Raw genomic sequence first — 22,598 nt, 5'->3', positions numbered from 1 at the left:
GAATACAGCAGTGACTGGCAGTACAAAAGAGAACACACAGACTGCATGATCTATCTGGGGACTCAGAAAAACCGCATGTGACATCCATCAGAGAGCTGCGTGAACAATTACCTGGTAATCCCCTCAACACAATGCAAACATGCACATACATGACACTGTTCATGTAACCTTCATCTACAGCTGACATTAAATGACCATACATCTCTTCTTAGTCTTATAAGGACCAGTAAAACTCACTCTTTTCCAAATCTCTTTCTAAATATTATCACTTTCCATGTAATGTTCCTTTGATGGGAAGAGGAGGTTTCTGAGGTGGGAGTATCAGGCTCCATCTGTTCGAGTCTTCATGGAGGATCCCTCTTCATTACTACCTCCACCTGACCCCGGACTCAGCAGCGCACTCCCTTACAGCCTCCCTCTGTGCGAGCCTTCAGGGAGAATCCCTCTTCATTACTACCTCCATCTGACCCCGGACTCTGCAGCGCGCTCCCTTACAGGCTCCCTCTGTGTGAGCCTTCAGGGAGAATCCCTCTTCATTACTACCTCCACCTGACCTGGACTCTGCAGCGCACTCCCTTACAGGCTCCCTCTGTGCTAGCCTTCAGGGAGAATCCCTCTTCAGTACTACCTCCACCTGACCTCTGATGCTGCAGCGCGCTCCCTTACAGGCTCCCTCTGTGCAAGCCTTCAGGGAGAATGCCTCTTCACTACTACCTCCACCTGACCCCAGACTCTGCAGCGCACTCCCTTACAGGCTCCCTCTGTGCGAGCCTTCAGGGAGAATCCCTCTTCATTACTACCTCTACCTGACTCCGGACTCTGCAACGCACTCCCTTACAGGCTCCCTCTGTGCGAGCCTTCAGGGAGAATCCCTCTTCATTACTACCTCCACCTGACCCCGCACTCGGCAACCCTCTCCCTTACAGGCTTGATTATCCACTACTCCTCTCTCCAGTGCACCTTATCTCACAGCTGACCTTGGGCCCCAGCCCCATATCAGGCACCATCGGGCTCCACTTTGCTTTTTCCCGGTAAAAACATTAGTAAAATCACCTTCAAACTTAAAACATTGAATATAGCAGTAAATATAATTAGCATGCACTTTAAAGTATGTTCCACAGTAGCCCTTATGACCCGACTGCTAATTAAATAAACAAAAACAGAAAGGCCATGACAGGGCCGGCTTTAGCGCTGATGCGAAAGTCTTTTTTGGCGCCACACTAATAACCTCTTTCTCCGTAAATACCTTTACTACCACCTTCCAACAGTGCCCCTCATCCCTCCATGGCCCCCCTAGTGACCTCCTCCTCAGATTGCCTCATGCCACAAGTGCCCCTCATCTCCCCATAGCCCCTCCCCCTCATGACCTCCTCCTTGGACTCCCTCACTGCCACCATCCACCAGTCCCCCTTATCTCTCTGTAGCCTCTCCCCCTCATGACCTCCTCCTCAGACTCCCTCACTACCACCCTCCACCAGTGCACCTCATCTCACCCTAGCTCCCCCTCCACACCATGACCTCTTGTCCCCTTGGGGGGATGCTGACGTCACAACAGCAAGTGATGTCACGAAAGGTGGCTTGCACCATCAGACTCATTGCCTCCCCTCGCTCACCCCTTAGATGCCATTGCATCAGAGAAGCTAGCGCATGAGCAGCGTTCTGAATGAGCTCTGATCTCGCCCCAGAGAGGCCAAAGAGTAATTGTGTGGCTCCATTTGCTCCAGTAATCGAGCTCCCGTTAAAATAAGTGAGGGGACGCCATCCACCCACCTGGTACGCCGACTCGAGCCCTGCAGTCACCCTCCACCAGTGCCCCTCATCGCTCCACAGCCCCTCCAACTATCTCCTCCTCAGATTCCCTCACTGCCACTCTCCACCAGTGCCCCTCATCGCTCCGTAGCCCCTCTCTCATATGCATTTGTTGTTTAGCGCTACTCATATCAGTGTAGTGTGTCAGCACTTTACACCACAAACACATTATACAGAGACAACGAATCATACAAGTATGTAAATCAGTCTACAGGGAATGTCACATAAGCCAATGAGGATTACAAGGTGTAGGAATCTGCTGCATACTTAGAAAGAGGACACAACAACCATAAATAAAGATATTTCTCCCCTTTGTGCCTCTGGTGGGGAGGCGTACAATTCTGATACATTCCCAGGTCTACTAATGTTGGTGAATCTGGGAATGTGTCAGAATCCATGGTTAAATGTGCTGGAACACCTACACTCCACCTGAGGCATGCCTCCCTGCAGCAGATTAACGCAAGGCAGCGATTGCGCTGCCTTGTGTTACTTTAGATTCCTTAAACCAAGGTGGCCTTGCGTGACTAAATAAATCGCATTTAGGTTTTGTGACGCCGTTTTGTGCCCTTGCGACGACGCAAAACCTTGATAAATATATGCCCGTTTGTCTTTTCTTGTCTCTGCAAAGTGTTCACATTTGAATTCATCCACACCCTCTTTCATCGTGTTTCATTGCTACAGATACAATGATTTTGTTGTAATGTTAGCACAATGGAATAAAACATGTCGAGGAGGGAAGCAAAAGTGTGATTTGTTATGAAATGTCTCTAAAAACCTCCCCAATAAAAGATTATTCGCAGCAAAACACTCCAAGTGTTGCTTTATGTGTATGCTATTTCAACTGCATACACTCCTGCTTGCTGCAAAAACCTAATACCTTTTTTCTTTTTCAATTTATTTTGAAGCCACATTTAATTATTAATTTGTGTGATTCAATGTGAACTGTACCTGACCAGCTACAAACGTATTTCATTGAATCTATTACCCTGCATTATCCTAGTAACCAGAACAGCATCATCGGTGATGGCTGGGCAGCACCTGCCAGTATGGATAAACATCATACCAACACTTAAAAACTCATGCTAATTAGAGGTGTGTGTTCACACTGGTCGATTTGATGGGGACATGGATTGCTTGCTGTACTCTGTACTGTTTTCACCACAGTGACCAGAAGGCACACTTAGACCTTGCCTTATTTCCTCTGAGTCATGGTATTGGACTAATTGCAGTAACCAGCCATAACATGCCATGAAGGCCAAGCAACATGCCCTGTACCCTCTGGGGATGCTGTCTTCTCTGTGTTCATCTCATCTCAGGTGAGGGTGGTAAGTGCGACTTTAGGAATGAAATTGTTTGCCGCGGGAACAGAGTTGTTACAGATAGACTATGGGTATAGTGGATTGTTTGTTACTGAACCTTTCAATATGCACGTTGCCATCCAGTCAATCCATGGAGTTGACTGGTGGCAAGGGGCTGTGGGGGGCTGCTCGGTATCATCTGTGGGAGCAGTGGGTGATGGCCCATGATCTTCATGCAAGGCAAAGGAAGTGCTCGTAGGCTGGCTTCTGCTCTACGAGGATGCAGTCTCGTCCATCCCTCCCACCTAGCCTGTGTTCTTGCTGCACACCCCACCAACACGTGGGCTATGATCCAAAGGCACAGCATTTTGACAGAGCAGGTGATGTTGCAGAAAGCTTTTGTAGTGCCGCTTCTTCCTTATACCCCTCTTCCTTTTGTTACTACCCACTGAAGGGGATGTCCAAGTGATACAGGGTCCACGTGCTTAGAATACCAAGTGCTGAATGCTGATGCTGCTAAAAGAACATTTTTACTTCTCTCTAACTAAGAGCCATGAAGCTCATTCATTAAAGGTCCACATTTGTGACCAGTCATGGCATTGTACTGAAGGTCCCAACTCACCCAAAGTTGGGATTTTCATGCTAAAAGCAATGAATGCAAATCTCCAATGTAAGACCACATATGTACCCACGTGTGTCTGTTCTTGTGTGTGTGAGTGAGTGCGCAAAGATGATCAAGCAATGTCCATGCTAATAGGCTTGTAACGGAACGTGCCTCTTCAGTCACTATTTAGTTGAGGCACTCAATAAGTCATGATACTTTTTTCTTCACTTCTTTATCCCTTTTTCAATAGTTTTATGCGCTTCTGGGTATTTAAACAACCTTCTGGTTAAAGTACTTCGAAATAAATAGTACCTTTTGTGTGCACCTAAATGTATGATATATCCCTTTGATGTGCATTAAAACTAAAAACCGTGAGTCCTGTGCTCACTCTGCCACAGGACTCAAAAGGACCTCACTGACGACGAGGCCCAGGTGGGGTGAGGTGTCGGGTTGCTGGTGTTCCCTCTCAGAGGGATCCTTGCTAGACTTTTCTTATTGGAGCAAGACAACAACGCCCGAGTTGCAATCTGTCCCGAGAGGCACAGTGGAGGAAAAAACAATGGAATGCAGCTTGAATAATTTCAGCTTCAGAGACTTTCTGCATGTATTCCGAATCCCTGGACACATCTCCATCGACTGCTACCAATTCTCTAAGGCAGGCGCAGCAACCCACTGAGCTTCCACAGAAAATACAGTTCAGCCAGTTATTTGAAAACTACTAACAGACAAATAATTGCTCTCCAGCCGATCATTAATCACCAGCGTTATTGTGGGGCATCTTTTAAATTTATTGTCTTATTGTTGTCTTGCATCGGCCATGATAAATAATGATAAAAACTGTTTAAATGAAGCGCGCAGGAAGTACGTGTCCTGCTGGGCCTGCACATATTTTTAAAAAAGAAAAGAAACACATTCTCTTATAGACTTTTCTTATTGGAGCAAGACAACAACGCCCGAGTTGCAATCTGTCCCGAGAGGCACAGTGGAGGAAAAAACAATGGAATGCAGCTTGAATAATTTCAGTTTCAGAGACTTTCTGCATGTATTCCCGGGACACATCTCCATCGACTGCTACCAATTGTCAAACACATTCTCTTACCTATGTTTATGTTAAATGTTTATGTTAAAATATTTATACCGCGCACTTTCACCATCGGTTTCTTGGCGCTAAATGACAAATAACAGAGAGCCAGGATGAGATAATTAGCCGTATGCAGATTGGAAGAGCGAGGTTTTCAGAAGTCTGCGGAAGCAGTCATACTTAGGGCAGATGCGAAGAGCTAATGGCAGAGCGTTCCAGGTAGAAGGGGCCAAAACAGAAAAGGAGAGGCCACCATGCTTTTTCCTTTTATACTTGGGAATCTCAAGAAGGTTAAGAGAGGAGGATCGGAGGGTTCTGGAAGGGGTATAACGGGACAGATTAGAGGAGATGAAGGCCGGGGCAGCCTGTGAGAGGGCCTTGAAGGTAGAGCATGCCATCTTGAAAATACATCGTTTGGAAATAGGAAGCCAATGAAGACCTACTACTGCAGAACTGCACTGTCTTAAACGAATTTTCCATGGTGACGCAGCAGAGACTGCCAGTGCCCGTGCCCCAGGCCACAAGGTTGTCACGAGAGTGCGTAGCGGTGAAGCGCGTGACGCGTCACCGCTACGTTCTCATCGCGAGGGCCGGGCAAAAATGTAGTCCAGGGCCGTCATTGGTAGCGCTGGCGCGCGCTCTCCAAGATTGACGGCCCTGGAGCAGGCTGGGATCATGGGCCAGTGCCGCCAGTCAACGTTACGTATACGCGTCGGGCGGCGCCACGGGCAGAGATTAACGGTCAGTCATCATCTGATTCATGTGGCATTGCAAATTGCAAGTGCAGCAGCAGAACTCAAACTGGGCCGCCCGGCCGCGCGCGCCGTTGCGGCCGCGGCGGAGTTTATAATTTATTTAGTGACACTGTGTCCCTAAATAAATTATAAAGGCCGCCGCAGGCGGCAGCCCTAAATATAGTGCCGCTTGGGGCGGTCCGCCCCCACCGCCCCCCCAGCTACGCGCCTGTCTCTAGGTATTTCTCGAGTCCCTCAGCAGATTTAGGATTCCTCCTTGACGTCTCTTGCGGTGTTGTATTCCTGATCTCCCTGCAGCAAGAAAAGGAAACTGTCAGCTTTTGCGCTGCATTTGAGTTATTTATGTTTTCAGTTCCATATACGGATCTGCTGGGAACCAGGTCCCTGGAGGTCAGTTTTTTCCATTTTAGTATTTTCTTCTGCACCAGAGCATTCCCTTCAAGTTAAAGTAATTGCATGCTCTTACTGTCTGATTATCAAGAGGATTTAAGTATTGCTCCAGAGTAGAGAGCTTGTGTATAAATTATGTTTAACTAGTTATTTACAAAATATCAAAGGGGGATGGATCACTTGACCTGAGTAACCACGGTTTGCAACATGTTGGTTGTTTTACTGTAAAAACCCTCATTCACGTACTTAAGACATGTGGCGGTATATCGTGATTCTACGCCAAGTTAAAAACGTGATCGCATCATCATAGGGCTTCTTTTTCATATGCTTTCCTCCACCAGGAGGAGAACCACTGGTTATTGCAGTAGTGATCAAGTAAAGGTGAGTGTGAAGTGCTCTAGTGAAGTGCATTAAAATTAAGAGCCTCGTATATCCTAGACTGAACTTTTAATAAGTCTGGAATCGAGGTGAATAAAAGACAGTGTTGTCCGTAAAAAGACGAATTATTGGTCTAACGCACTGAAGAATGTCCAAGAGTAGGTCGACATGTTTCAGCCCTATGGAATCGCCCAGTTGGGTCGGTGGGGCTTTCTTCAGGACCTTGGAAAAAGAAAGTGGTGGCTGCCTGTAGTGACAGCAGCCCTAAAGGACCATACTATGGTTCACTTTTATTAGAGAAGGTCATTTCGTACCGGTTCATTGTGGATAAAAGAAAAAGAAGAAAACAGAACTGGAATGTCACAATTAGTATTCATTATGTGTTTCCAATGGTGTTTGTGTGATGTCCTAAAATGCACTTTAAGCATTAACGGTGCACCGAAGAGAAAGGAACTTGAAAATGGCAATTCTTTATCCCCGTTTTTGTGGTGTAAATAGGGCTTTTGGGGTCATCACCCTATTTTTGTTACACTATGTAGTGTGTATAACTCAGTATGTTAGTTTGCTTTGTAAAACACATAAGGATATCGCATAGTATATTAATTGGATACTTTTAAATGGTTCACGTAGTGAAAATGACTCTGACATGAGACGATATATGAGCAAATTCTGCTCTTCCTAGTGATGGCGCGTTACGCACGCAACTAAGCGTGAAGGAATAGTCGAGTGCTAGGTTGTTAGTCATTGTGTTCGCTGCAGTTTAAGCATCAAATTGAGAAAGCGGTGCGGCGTATAGTAACATTCACCCCCACGATTCAGTAGGAACAGAGGTGTTGAGGATGTTAGTGCGTATTTACAAAGCGGCATAAGAACAGCAATTTCTCGCATTGTCGAGTGAAAACTGAAACAAGTCAAAAAAAACTTTATTTCGGCCACAAGGGCCATAAAAGCAAGAATACAATACAACAATTTATATGTCAAAAGCAAAAGCAGATCACATTTTAACCACCAAGACAGAGTAAAATAATCAGATTAAAATTTTCACATTATTAAGAGTTGGTGGAAAATTTCCTGCGCTGAAACCATACAGCATTAAGAAAACGTGAAACTGCAAACACAATTGGGGGATGGGTGTCGTATTTTAAGACTCGCAGGGCATTAACACAGTCTCTAAAACCAAGGTTCCTACAAATCGATTTTACCCAACGTTTCCTATGGGTAAGGTACGCTGGACAAACAAAGAACATATGAATTTCATCCTCCAGTTTGTAGCCACATGCAGGGCATGAAATACTATTGTTAATGTCCCATCTAGAAGTAAAGGACCTAAGTGGTAGGGTACCCATTCTAAATTGAACATATAATTTCCTGGCTACAGGAGGGAAAATGAGATCCAAAAATAACTCCCTCCCATAGTTCGGTTTGATCTGAAGAAACTGTTCAGTCAGCCTGCCTATATTAGGATCCATGTGCAGGCGTGTTAGATGAAAGTATCTTAGTTCTTCAGCAAGATTGGTTTTAGAAACAGATAGGCAGGAACCTTCTGGGGTATCCCAGAGTTCCCGGCGACCAATCTTGAAACAAGTTTCCCTAACGTGGGTTAACCAAGGAATCTTCATGTGTTTAAGTGTAGGCCAGAGATCCAGAAATTCATCTCTAAAAATTTCCAGGTCTGGATTAGACCATAGTCTCTTCCAATAGTGGACAGGCCGGGCCGCCACCACTTCTTCAATAGGAAGCAGTCCCAGATCTAGTCTAATTGGGACCAGCGGGGTACTAGGGGGTAAACTTAATAGTTTCCTGATAAAGGAGTTTTCGACCCTCGTTAGACTATCTATTTTGGAATGGCCCCATAGTTCTGCTCCATAGGTAGAGGCAGGTCGGGCTTGAGTTTTAAAGATTTCTACCACTGGAGCCGTAACAGTATGGCATAGCTGCGTACCTTCAAGACCGATAATGCGGGCTTCAGCGGGGAGCCGGCGGGCATATTAACCTGCTAAAAAAGTGAAGTATACATTTCAATTGAGATAATTCAAAGCATACAATACATGTCTTGTGGTCCCTTCGTTTGTATCCAAAGTACCTTGCTTCTGTTGAGCAGATTGACTTGTGCTCGCTCTTCCTGCGGTGCCCCGGGTGATGTGAGGTGTTGGGTTTCGTCATGTTATTACTATTGGAGGCATGGCCATAGAAAACAGACTGAGCTTTTGTTTCTCCCGAATGTAAAGAGGATACTTGAAAGGCTATTTTTTTCAAGTGACGGGAAAATTTAAATAACTTGGAGGGCCCTTCACCCAGGTGTCACAATGAGCTTATGAATATTTATTAAGCTGATAAGCATTTGTTTTTGCGAGTTAAAGAGCCTCCTTTGCGTAGGGAGGTATTTGGTCATTTTGTAAAGACTCTGCAATGTTCACACAGCGCTATTTCGCATGAGCCTTTAAATAAGTACTTGTGGCATGCTGTGCGTGTCCAGATGATGTCATTGGGTTTGACACAGTCCAAGCTCAAAATAGCAGAGGGAATAGGTTCTGTTCAGCATGTTTTAAGATGGAGGGCTTCATAGATTACAAATCCTTCCTTCTCCCCCCACTTGATAGAAGATAACTATTTATTTAGGCACAAAGAAAATCTATAATCAAGATACCTGTTTTAAGTGTTGCTAGTAGTCTTTGTGAGGCTCACCTGAATTTACTGCAGGGATCAAATGGATGGAATTGATGCTAGGTCCTAACTTCCCTCATCTGCCTCCTTCGCCCAACTAGGTCAAAGCAAAAGAGGGAAGGTGGGGAAGGAGGGAAAGAAAACAAGGGAAGGAGAAAGGGCTTGACTTCCACTGGCTCTTCTTTTGGGTGGTCACCAAGAATCCTAAAGGAAAAACACAAGGTAAGTACTATTCTAGTGTACAATTAACTGGCTGTACATTTACACTGAATATGACACTTTACATCATGGTTTTTACACAGCGATGCAATCACAATGCGGTCTTTGTAAGGACCGCTTTGTGATTGCATCACGGTGTAAAATCTGCGATGTAAACGTTGTTTCCCATTTACACCCTACTTTTGAGATACCTTTGAATTAATATGCTAAGCGTGTGTGGCAGGACAACTGATGGAGCAAGGACTTGTATAAAAGAGACTTGCTCAGATGTAATCTTCTCAAATAACTTGTAATACCGTAATAATTATGTTTGTAAATACTAATATGCATTACAGTTCATACATTTAAGCTTAGGGAAAGCTTGCATATGTGTCATACTAACAACTAACCCAAGTGTGACTTAAAATGGCTGCTAACGCAGAATTCTGTACTGCGCATGCGTCAACTGCATCTACGTAGTAATGACAAGTTCTTGCTTGGAGGGAAATCTTTGCAGCTGTGCAATCACTTTTAGGATGGCCGCTTGAAACTCACATGTTAAAGCGCTTGTTTTTGCTGTAAATAAACCATGCAATTTTATTAAAATGCTAATGCAAAAGATTTTTATAAGTAAATAGGATTAGAGTAGAGATAGGTGGTATACTGTTAAATCATTTTATTTTGATTTCTTTTCTTTTATTTGAAAGTATTTTATTAATTTTTACATTGTTTCTTTGACTCTTTCTATTTAGTTCGTATTTGGGCCTCTGAGCGACACTAAAGTCTATATGCCATGTGATACCCTACGCACGCGCACTCATAACTTGCCAGGAACCATGATGATGTTCTTGAACCTCAGCCAAGGCCACGATCGCAACATGTCCTGAGAAGCAGTGGAGATCCTGAATGATGAATGAGAAAATTCTAAATAGTTTTCTTTTTATTGATAAAGATGTGAAATGCGGGTGGAAAATAAAGCTTGGGAAAATAAATTAAGGGGCGGGAACGTTGAACAATAGACTAAAGAAAATTAATAAAACTTAGCATGGTGTGATGATCATCCCCCCTTTCCTGTTCTATCAGAATTAGGAGTTTCATAAATTTGAAACATTTAGGGGTGGTACATGCCATTAGAAAAGTACAATTGAGGTAGTTTAGTTAGCTAGAGTAACCGAGAGACCGAGATGCTGCTGGTGTAGCTAATGCTTGTACTGCTGAGATGCTGAGAGACCGAGATGCTGTCAGAGAACTGAATAAATGCTGAGGAAGAATCGCTTTCCAGACTTAGAATTTGAGCCAATTAATTAGAAGAAGATCGCGGAAGAATCGAGGAGGAAGATAGTGTAAGAGAGGGGTGCGATGCAGGCGTCGTATCTAGAAGAGGCCATCTATCCTGTCCCTGAATCCTGTCCTGAAACTTTGTCACCTGATCTGTCCCAGAGGACCCTTTCCAGCTCCTTGGCCAAGGGGTTGGTTTCCACACCATCCTAGGTAACTATAATTCTGTGTAGTATGTCGTTGTATTGCTCTCTCTATTTCTCCCTATTCAGGTACTGTCATCGTAATAACATTGTTTAACGATTTATCTGACTTAAATCTGATTTTCTTCCTTGGAGAAATGGTGTACGAATTGTATTTGGGTTCTTGGCTCACATGAATTTAACTAGATAAACATTTAAAACTCTCCCGAGTCTGTGGTTATTTAAAGAGATGTTTTTCTAATTCAATTTTTGCCTACAATAGTTAACTAAAAGGTCATTTCACCAGAGGAAAGTACATTCGGTTGGAAAGGTTTAGTAAGAAATGATAAGGTAAATTCGTCTTACAGGTATTTTTACAACAAATTGACCCCAGCGGTACGTTACTAGCTCATGTGAATGTGTGTTTAATGGGCCCAGGTGAGTATGTGGTTTGTGAGTATCTCGAGCTGGTAACTCGTTGGATCACAACTCCTATGGACTGTAGAACACTCACATTATCTGAAATAGGAAAGACAATGTTAAGTAAGTATAAGGACTGTGAGAGTTTGGCAACAAACAAGAGATGAACATTCATACACTAACCTATGTTAGAAGGACCATAGGAGTATGTAAAACCCTTTAAATAATAATCATCCATTATGCCTGAATTTGGCAAAAACCCAAAAACTCATTTCCCAGGACAGGAGAGAGCATTGATAAAAATAGGGCAACAAGCGCAGGGTCACTTCAAACCAAAAAAAGGGGAATACCTATTAATAATAATATAATCTCTCTTTTTCCATTGCAGCAAGAAGAGACTTAACAGAATCAAAAGACCACCAGAATCACGCTTCTAGCAATATAGCCATCAGATAAGTGTGACCTTCCTTCTACTTAAATAGGAAAATAAACAATATAAACTAAGAAACTGCGATTCTATACAACCCCTGCTTTCTTTGCATTGCAGAGGCAAGCTGCCCGGGAAGCCAAGGGTTAAGAAGCTGAGGCTCCAAGCAAACAATGTTACCGGCTGGCAAGAAGCTATGTAATTAATTGCTACGGAAGAGCATCAGAGCACCCAGGAAGGAGAAGGTATCATGAAGAGGCCCCTCAATCAAGGACCGAAGCCATGACCAACAGCCAACTACTGCTGAAGGATTCAGACAAGTGCGGCAGTGATTTGGTGGGAGGCCTGGCGGGATCCATGATGGAATGCAAATCGCATTACCAACATGGACACCACCCTTAAGTACGCCTCAGGTACCGCCCTCGCCCGCTGACAGAAAACAGCTGGCTCGCATCAGCGTTCTCTAGAGAGGGAAAGAACGCAGGAAGAGTGCCCCATAGAGCCTGACAGTACACCCCCCCAAGACCCCTCCCCTAACAGGTTTGGATTTGTCCGGATAGCGCCAATGAAAAAAACGAAACAAGCGGGGAGCATGCACATTAGAAGCAGGTTCAAACATCCTTTCATCAGGCCCGTAACCCTTCTAGTGAATCAGGTACTGCAACCGACGTCGCACTCGGTGAGAGTCCACAATATATGTCACCTGATACTTGGGACTCTCATCCACCAAAACGGGAAAGTTGAGCAGGAACAACAGTAACAGGGGTGACAGATTTCAACAAAGACACATGAAAGGCAGGATGGACGCGCAATGAGTCAGGCAATTCGAGCTTCAAAGAGCCATGATTCACCAGCTTAGAAACAGCATAGGGACAAATAAAGCAGGCTTAAATTTGTTTGTTCCTTTAATCGTGATGTTCCGAGTGGAAAACCAGACCCTGTCTCCCGCAGCAAAATCCGGCGGTGGTCAGCGATGACGATCAGCACCTTCTTTATATCTGCTCTTGGCCTCTTCCAAAGATTTTTTGGCTAAAACATGAATGTCTTGGAGACGAGACACCGAATCCATAGGGGCAGGAGAGTCTGTAACAACTAAGGGAGATACAAAGCCACAGCGAGGGTGAAATCCGTAGTTACAAAAAAAGGAGATAGTCCAATAGATGCATTTTCACTATTGGTATACGCAAACTCCGCAGTCCATAGAACCGTGTCCCAATCCCTGTCTACCTGTAAGAGGTGACACCGTAGGTCTGACCGTCTGTTTGGGGGTGATGGGCAGAAGAGAGCCGTACATCTATCTCCAACAAGTTGTTCAATCCTTTCCAAAAGTTGGACACAAATTGAGTATCCCTGTCTGATATAATAACAGCGGTAGGCCATGAAGGCGCACTACCTGTTAGGGAAATACATAAGCCAGCTCTTTCGAAGTAGGCAAACTTTTCAAAGGTATGAAATGGGACATTTTGGATAGCATGTCAACAACTACGAATATGACGGTATGCCCTTGCTTTGTGGGTGGCAGTTCTACAATAAAATCCATAGAAATGGAATGCCATGGTGTAGGAGGTGTAGGCAGAGGGATTAAGAGTCCTGCTGGTACCTGGTGGGAACTCTTACTTTGTGCACAAACGTAACAGTTCTGAACATAAAACTGGGTATCTTGATTTATGGATGGCCACCAAAAATACCTTTTAAACAGGGTAAGGGTTTTCTTGTGTCTGGGGTGACCTGCCAACATGTGTATATGTCACAAGCCCAGTGCTTGTAACTGAAGGCTTTTTGTAGGGAGAACTAGGCCTCCCTGAATATAGACTAGGTTGTTAATCCAGACTCCTTTGTGTTTGGTTTCTAAGTCCGTGAGTTCTTTGGATTCATGTGTATGGGTCATTTCTTTCAAAAAGGATTCCTCTGAAAAGGTACCTCCTAGAACACGATCAGGACTTAAAATGAACAGTTGGTCTTGTGTGCCCTGTTCATCAGACAACTGATATCCAAAGCGGGATGGGGCATCAGCTTTGTTATGTTTAGTGCCCAGCTGAAATTGTATGACATAGTCAAAATTGCTAAAGAAATGGGTCCATCTCAACTGCCTCATGGATAAGGCCCTAGCTGCCTTCAAGAACTGCAGATTTCTGTGATCAGTGATAGCAGTGAAAGTGTGCAGAGCTCTGAGTAGTTACTGACGCAATTCTTCAAAGGCCCTTTTTATTACCAATCACACCCTATCTCCTACGGAGTCATTCATTTCAGCACAGGTTAGCTTATGAGAATAGAAAGCTACAGGATGTAGATGAGCTGTCTGTCTATCTCTCTGAGACAACACTCCTCCTATTGCAACTTGGGATGCATCTGTTTCCAATAGAAAAGTTTGGGAAGTGTCAGGATGTTTCAAGACAGGATCTGTGACAAAAGACTCTTTTAAACAGGTGAAGGCTCTTTCAGATTCTGGTGTCCAATTAAACGACATCCCTTTTTTCAAAAGTTTGGTGATAGGAGATATTAGAGATGCAAATCCTTGTATGAATGGCCTATAAAAATTAGCAAAACCCAGAAAGCTCTGCACTTCCTTCACTGAACGGGGAGAGGCAGCAACTTTTTGAGAATCCATGGTCACTCCTTTTGCTGAAAATACAAAACCTAAGAAAGTGACTTCAGGAACATGAAATTTGCATTTGTCTAGTTTGACGTAAAGGTTGTTGTCTCTGAGGAGTGTTAGAACCTTCGTTACATGTCTGATATGTTCTTCGGTAGATGAAGAGTAGATTAGAATGTCATCAATAGAAGCGATAGTGTTCACATCCAGGGTTTTTCTTAGAACATCATCAATAAAAAACTGGAAAGCCGCAGGGGCGTTACAAAGCCCAAAGGGCATCACTAAGTACTCATACAACCCAAACTTTGTGCGGAAGGCGTTTTTCCACTCATCCCCTACCCGTACTCAGACCAAATTATACGCTCCTTTTAAATCCAACTTAGTAAAAATAGTGGCCTGTTTCGCTTGATCGAGTAAGGATTGAATCAGAGGTAACGGGTATCGATTCTTAATTGTCACGCAATTGAGGGATCTGTAATCTATGCAGCATGGAAGACCCCCTTCCTATTTTGGTATAAAAAAAGAGGGGGAAGAAGCCGCAGATCTAGATAGGTGAATGAATTCTTTTTGCAACATATGGTCTAGGTATTCCCTCAAGTGTTTTCTATTTCGGTCAATGCATATATGCAACTACACGGGATTTTGGCTCTGGGCACTAAGTCAATACTGCAGTCATAGGGCCGATGGGGCTGTAAGGCCGAGGCTTTCTCTTTATCGAACACCTCTCTGAAATTTTCATAACAGTCAGGTAATATAGGTAAACCAGAATCAGTAATACCAGCCAAGTGTTGCAGTGTAGTGGGAGATTCTAGACAGTGACCTTTGCAGTACTCAGAGGTGAATGCTAAGGTATGGTCTCTCCAATTAATGTCAGGGTTGTGTTTCATCAACCAAGGAAGACCGATTATGGCCTGGAACTGTGGCGAGGAGATGACATTGAATCAGATAGTTTTACGGTGTTTGTTTAGAAGGAGAAAGCCTTACTGTTTGGTGGTATGAGTGACAGTCCCAGATTTCATATGACTTCCGTCAATGGCCTTAACAATGTCCACAGTCTTTTTTGGTTCCTTAGGAATGTTCCCTTTCTCAACCCATGCTGAATCAATAAAATTCCCAGTGGCACCTGAGTCAAGCATGATTTGTACTTCTATACATTGATTACCCTAACTAATCCTGGCTGAGATAAAAATAATTATGTAGGGGGTAGGTAGTGAGATCCAACCCTATCAAGTGGGAGACCATTAAACTTGTTTCACCTGAGCGATTTGTCTCCACTATGCTCAGGCGAGTCAGTTTCCCGACTCCCTACGTCGTTTTGGTTTGATATGGCAATCTCTAAGAAAGTGTCCTGAGTTGCCACAGTATAGACACGGATTATTATCCCATCGTCTCTGCTTTTCTTCCTGACTCAAGGGCCCTTTAGTGCTGCCTATTTGCATGGGTTCTGGCTCCTCAATAGGTTTGTCGGCCTCTGGTTTCCTTTCTCTGACAGTAGAGTACTTGGTTTTAATACAGCCTTTCGCCCTTTTTCTCTCAAGCAAACGGTGTCCCATTTGAACTACTAAGTAGATTAATGCATCACAGGTTTCTGGAGGGTCTATAACTTGTGCTAACATATCTTTTAAATCCTCTCTCAGGTCTTTGTAAAAAAGAGTACCTCGTTTGGCTTCCAGCCATCCGGCTTCAGCCACCAATCTGTTAAAACAGGAGATGTAAGTCATAAGATCCTTTGATCCTTGTTTGTGATTTAATAACTCAGTATCCACAGACTGAATGAATAAATGTCTGTCAAATAAATGTCTTAGCTCCTCTTTAAAGGCTCTATAGTCATACAACAGAGGATCATTTCTAACCACTAAGGGAATTGACAATGTGGCGGCTGTACCACCTAAATATCCCATAATGAAAGTCACCTTGTATTGCTCAGTGGGAAAGCAGAATGCTTTGCACATGAAGTGCAATGTAATTGGTACTGGTTAATAAATGTTGCGAACTTAGCTGGATCACCCATGAATCTTTCTGGGGTGCTAAAGGTATGGAAGAGGGAGTAATGATGTGATACACCGGAGGCATAGTACCAGAAGAAGAAGGATGTGACGTAAAAGAGGCAGTATGGGAACCTGACAACGGATCAGGAGTTTGTGGAGTCTGAGAGGCGTGCTGTAGGGAGTCTACTCTAAGGGTTAAAGCCTGGGTTTCTTTTTGTAAATTCCCTATCATACTCGCCACATCAGCTAACGTTATCGGATGTTGCTCCACAACGCCCGGGCAGTAATGTAAAACGTAGGCTTCGCGTTCTGTGAGGCTCACCTGGATGTACTGCAGGGACAAAATGGATGAAATTGATGCTAGGTCCCAACTTCCCTCACCTACCTCCGTCGCCCAACTAGGTCAAAGCAAAAGACGGAAGGTGGGGAAGGTGGGAAACAAAACAAGGAAAGGAGGAAGGGGTTGACTTCCACTGGTTCTTCTGTTGGGTGGTCACCAAGAATCCTAAATGAAAAAACACAAGGCAAGTACTATTCTAGTGTACAATTAACTGGCAGTACATTTAGACCCTACTTTTAATGAGATACCTGTGAATGAATCTGCTAAGCAATTCCCATGGACTGCAGAACACTCACAGTATCTGAAAAAGGACAGACAATGATAAGTATGTATAAGGACTGCAAGAGTTTGGCAACAAACAAGAGATGAACATTATTATACTAACCTATGTTAGAAGCACCATAGGAGTATATAAGACCCTTTAAATAATAATCATTTGTTACACCTGAATTTGGGAACCAACTAAAAACTCATTTCCCAGGACAGGAGAGAGCATGGATAAAAATAGGGAAAAAAGTGCATGGTCAATTTAAACAAAAAAAAGAGGATTCCCTATTAATAATAATATAATCTCTCTTTTTCCATTGCAGCAAGAAGAGACTTAATAGAATCAAAAGACCACCAGAATCACACTTCTAACAATATAGCCATCAGAATAGTGTGACCTTCCTTTTACTTAAATAAGAAAATAAACACTAGAAATTAAGAAACTGCGATTCTTTACAACCCCTGCTTTCTTTGCATTTCAAAGGCAAACTGCCCGGGAAGCCAAGGGTAAAATAGCTGAGGCTCCAATGAATCAATGTTACCGGCCAGCAAGAAGCTATGTAATGAATTGCTCTGGAAGAGCACCAGAGCACCCAGGAAGGAGAAGGTATCATGGACAGGCCCTGCAATCAAGGACAGAAGCGACGACCAACAGCCAACTACTGCTGAAGGATTCGGGTAAGTGCTGTGGTGAATTGGTGGGAGTCCTGGCGGGATCCGTGGCGGAATGCGAAGCGCGTTACCAACGCGGACCCCTCCCTTAAGTACGCCTCAGGTGCCTCCCTCGCCCGTTGACAGAAAACAGCAGGCAGGGCTCGCGTCAGCGTTCACAAGCGGGGGAAAAAACTACTGTAGAGCCTGACTGTCTTAGGTCAGTGTCAGAGTGCTTCTCTTCTTGATTTCTATTTTCTACTTGTAGGTGTACCTTGTTGTGATTCCTTCCTACCTTTTTATTTAGACAAAGACTATAACACTCTGCGAGCCACTCTGTTATAATGTAGTGGAAGAAGGGAACATCTAGGTACTTGATGATTGCACATTTTTCATAAACAATTGGTATTCACCTATTACATATTTCATTACACTTACACTTTCTAACTTTTTTCAGTTAGGGCTTTTTCCTGGTTGTCCTGTCCATGAGTAGGGGACGACATGGAACATATTTTCTTTCCAACCCTACTTTCCCTTCTTCCCCTGGTTTACTGTTGCTGCTTTGACTTAGTTGGGTATAGCAGTGACCTGGGAAAGTCGGGACCTCTCATCCTTACATGACGTTCCTGCGGAAACGTGAGTAGAGTCTGACAGTTACTTTGGCAGATCTCTGACTACTGGCTGCTTAGTTTGCAAATTGGAGACTAAAAGAGAGCGATTTCCACATGGCTTATTGTTTTGTTGTTTTTATCACTTCACAGTCTTTCCGTCCTGCATCTGAGTGATTCCACTTAACCCTGTGAGAGGTGACCATTAGGATACTGTGCAGAGAACTTTATTGTTTGACTTATGTGGTTTGTGTTGTTGTGACCTCTATTCTAGTAAAAATAAAATCAAAAGCAGCTTTATTCTGTATGTAAAACAACCATAAAAGCAGTAACAATAGTAAAAAAAAAAGAAAAAGAAAACACATTACAAGCAAGAGAAGAGACATACTAAACGTTGGCTACAAAACTTTCTACCAAATTCCATAAAATAATGATTCCTCATCGGCCTTCCCAAAAGTACACCCATGAGGCCTCTGCGTTGTGAGCTAGGCAGGAAAGCCATTTCAGATATGGCTAGACTAAGACCCATTTTATACTGCCAGCGCATTTGGGTCACCCCTGAACTCGATCACTACGCAAGGGGCTTCCTGGATTTAATTAATCATGATAAGTTCCATAAGATAGGTTGGTTGGGGGATTTGCGCAGAATGCTGGGGATTTTGGGCATGAATGAGCTATGGGTGAATCCAGAGGAGGCCTTGTTCCCGACTAAAGCAGTTATAAAAACAAAGTATTGGGAAATGGTAGCACATCGGGATTGGAACGACGCCGATTCTTCTACCATGGAGGGACTATTTCTTGAAGTAAAAGCTTCCCCCTTCCTTGAGCCCTATTGGGATATTATAACCAAACCCCTGGATAGGAAGCTATATTTCCAGCTTAGAGTTGGGTCTCTCCCAATTAGATCACTAACTGGAAGATGGGCAGAGGGTAGTTCCCAAGCCTGCCCAGTCTGTAAAAAAAGCACTGAGACCACTGCCCACTTACTCTTTGTGTGTGGGGCTTATTCAGTCCCCCGACGTGTCTGGCTGAGGGCTATGTGCAAACAGCTAGGCACGAGAGAGAGCGGCATCGCTCTTAGGATTATTCGCACCAGTCCTTCAACATTCATTGCTGTGGCAGTTGCTAAATTTCTGGGTTGGGCTTGGGCCATTAGAAGGAAATCTCTCCCCTAATAGTAGGCTAGGTGAAATGAATATTAGTCCATTGCCTGTTCCCCCAGTCAATGAGATTCTAGTCTCTTTGTGTTTATACTGGCTAAATAACTGCATTTGACATGATCTTTAGTTTTCATTGATGAATTTTATTATTATTGATGCCATGATGTTTTATCATTTTAAAGATTTTATAAGAGATTGTAAATATGTTATAAATGTTTCATGCTTTTATGAGTTTTTTATCTCGAAAAAGCAATTAAATCGCAATCGATTCCTCATCCAATGTTTCGTGTTGGGATTAAAAAGCACAACTTTTCCATACATTTATTGCTTTCAGAATAAAAAGTGCAACATTAATACAGACCCCATTATCATTAAGATCAAGCAAACATTTCAGAGCAGCTATATGTGATCGAATATTTTAAAGAGGTTTTAAAAAAGTATGTCTAATATTAGAATGAAAATCGCAGAATAGCATTAAATGGATTATATTCATTATGCTACAGTATTTGAGTTTCTTCATATACTGATAGGGAAGTTTTTCTGGACAGTAATGAGTCATGGTTGGTAGCCTGAAATCCAGTTCTCATTCTGAATTATTGATATGCCTGACATTGGTCACACATGTCATTTAGCAATGTTTTTATCAAGCATAATTTTTACCAACCATTCTGTCCATCAACTGTTGTTTTTGTACTATGAACATACTACAAAGTGCAGTTTGTGAATCAGGGCCTCAGTTAGAAGGTAAAACTCTTGGTGGTGTGCGGTGCTAGGGTTACACAACCCCAACTCCTTTGTAGTCAGCCGGAAATTGAATCTAGGTGGCAATACAATGCAAGAATAATCATGTTGCTGATTTTTGGTGCTTTTTAGAATTAAAAAAACTTTAAAAATCAAGAACTCATATCACCCGTTCCGTCCATCAGATTTTCTTTCCATTTTCCGTACTAATCTGTGCTACGTTTTGATAATTTAGTGTGCACATTTGGTGTACTAGTTTCATGATTAATATAGTTTTTGTTGATGCTCTGTAAATACATTACACACAGTTCTCTGGAAAAAAGAATGTGGATTTGTGCCATAGCTATTAGGGTTAAGCCCGGGTTTTTTCATTGAACAAGAGGCTAGATTACTAATTTGGTGGGACCCATTTTTTTAACTACTCTGTGAAGAAAATTGAGAATGCTTTACCCTTTCTGAAGGCTTGATGATGTTGTATTACTTTTCTGTCCCTAGATGTATCAACAGTGCTGCATAGTTAACCTTTGGAAAAATATCCCAGGCATTTAATGGCACAGGCATCTGTTTCGGGGCTTGACACCTGAACTGTTTGTATTTACTTCATCTTGCAATGGCACCCTTTAATGCATTGACTTCTGAAGTGACAGCATGTATGCTTTCTGTATTGTTAAGCTACTAAACACAAATAGGGCATCTGGTCACTGTGATGACTTGCTTCCACAAATAATTAGAATAGGATTGTTTTGTTTTGAGAACATGTGTGAGGTTTACACTTTATTCAAAGGTGTTTGGAAAGTAGGTGATTGGCCCATGATTGCATCTTGTGATGCACTCGGGGACAGTTTCTAGTTTCTAACTGATTTTCCAAAGGACAGTTGCGCATGTCACTCAAGTTTCTCTGCACATCTGAGCGCTAATGATTGAGAGTTTTTGCTGTACTGGTACTGCTTTTATGAAAGAATATTAGGAATATATGATAGTATTTTTCAGACATGTTTGGGTACTGTTCATATACTTTGTATGATACTCTGCACATTCCTACATGGCCCACTTTTCAGTGGTTTTTATCTACAGATATTGTCTTCCACCGCTCTTTATTTTTAGCAAGGTAGTTCCATAGTACATGCTTTTTTCTTTTAAGTGTTGACCTTATTTTAAGAGCAGTCCATTTCCAAGACTATCAACATATAGGTTGTAGATACCTGTTAATTCATGAATTCCTCTGTTCACTATCTCATGGCCCTTGCTTCCATTTTTAGAGTGAATGAATTAAGAATGATTCTCATAGTTTTAGTAGCCCCAAAAGACATCATATTTACGATACTTGATACATATATCTTGATGAGAAAAATTATGATTTTGTTCTTTTATCTCCTTTATTGTTGGTCTGAGATTGATGTATTTTCTTGTTTCTTCTTAAATTATTTATAAGGTGGTGAGCTAATACTTTAGATAGAGTTCAGCAGAAATTAGATTATCAATTTCAGAGGCGGTTACGCGTTGACCCAAATAAATAAAATCTGGTAAAGTTACCTCAAAATTAATTGAGAAACTTTGATTATGCCATCGTAGCTGTGGCACAAGCAGCAAACAATTCCCTGGAGAAATACTTGTTAAGTTCAAGCAGGACTAAACCATATTAAAGCTGGGTGCTGTTTGAGGTAAACACAATAAAAGTCCAAAAATATGTATCAAAATAGTGTAAACCATAATAAGAAAACTTACACAAAAATGTTTGATAATGGATCAATGAAACTGAAGATATGGATATTTGAAGATTTAACGTTTAAGAAAAAAAGTGCAAAGAAATGAAAATGCAAATTGAAAGTCAATGTTTGCGGAAGACGGGGCTTGAAGAGCAATATTAGGATGGCCATAATCGAGCGTGTTAAGCCTAGTAGGTTGCACTGGTCAATGTTTTACCTTGGGACTTTATTACTATTCTGGCTCAGTGAGGCTAGGCAGGATCCTGCATCCAGCAAGGATTCCCCAAAGCTGAAAACATTGTTTTCGGGGTCTCACTAAAGCCTACAGTTTTGCCACCAAAAGCTCACAGCGGGAAAAAGTACAGAATGTTTCACTTCTGGGATGCTTTTTCCCCCTTGGTTGAGTCCCAATCCTATGTTCAGGAGTAGAGGCCAGTTTAAACCCTGGTAGGTGGCCCACTATTAAGTCAGGGTGGTGGAGGTCATCTCCTCCATCAACCTGGCTATACTATCTCCAGTCAAGTTAGGAGATCATACCATCCCAGTGGTGATCTCTATGCCTTCTCAGGAGTCACCACCGTGGCCACTCCTGCATAGGAGAAAAAGGTTTGGTGCGCAGCAGCCATTTTTCTGCTAGCTACACACCAACCTTTTTTTTCCCCAGAAACAAACTCACAAAGTGGGAATTAGTTTCCAAAGTACACATTTAGAATGGTTCTTGTTCTCTGCATTTTGTGTCCCAGTAGCAGTGAAAAGAAAACCTGCTGTCTAATGCCCTTGGAGAACGGTTCCCATCCCTGGATTTCAGAGGAGAACAGGAGCCCTTGAGACTCTTTCCACAGCAACCACACACAATCAACTTTTCTTCTAGAACAAAACTTTTTCTGTAAAGTTGAAGTTGTAATGCTAGGCAGTGATTCATTAAATCTAGAACCACTCCTGGCAGAATGTCCACCAAAGCTCAACCATCCTTTCCAGCACTTGCTATTTTACTGAAGTGTAATTCTTTCCAGAGTCTGTCTTTCAAGATAGCATTAGCCAGGCTTCCTACTCAGTATAT

The sequence above is a fragment of the Triturus cristatus genome, chromosome 6 (assembly GCF_964204655.1).
Source record: "Triturus cristatus chromosome 6, aTriCri1.1, whole genome shotgun sequence".
Lineage (NCBI taxonomy): Eukaryota > Metazoa > Chordata > Amphibia > Caudata > Salamandridae > Triturus > Triturus cristatus.
Note: the sequence above shows the minus strand (reverse complement) of the source record.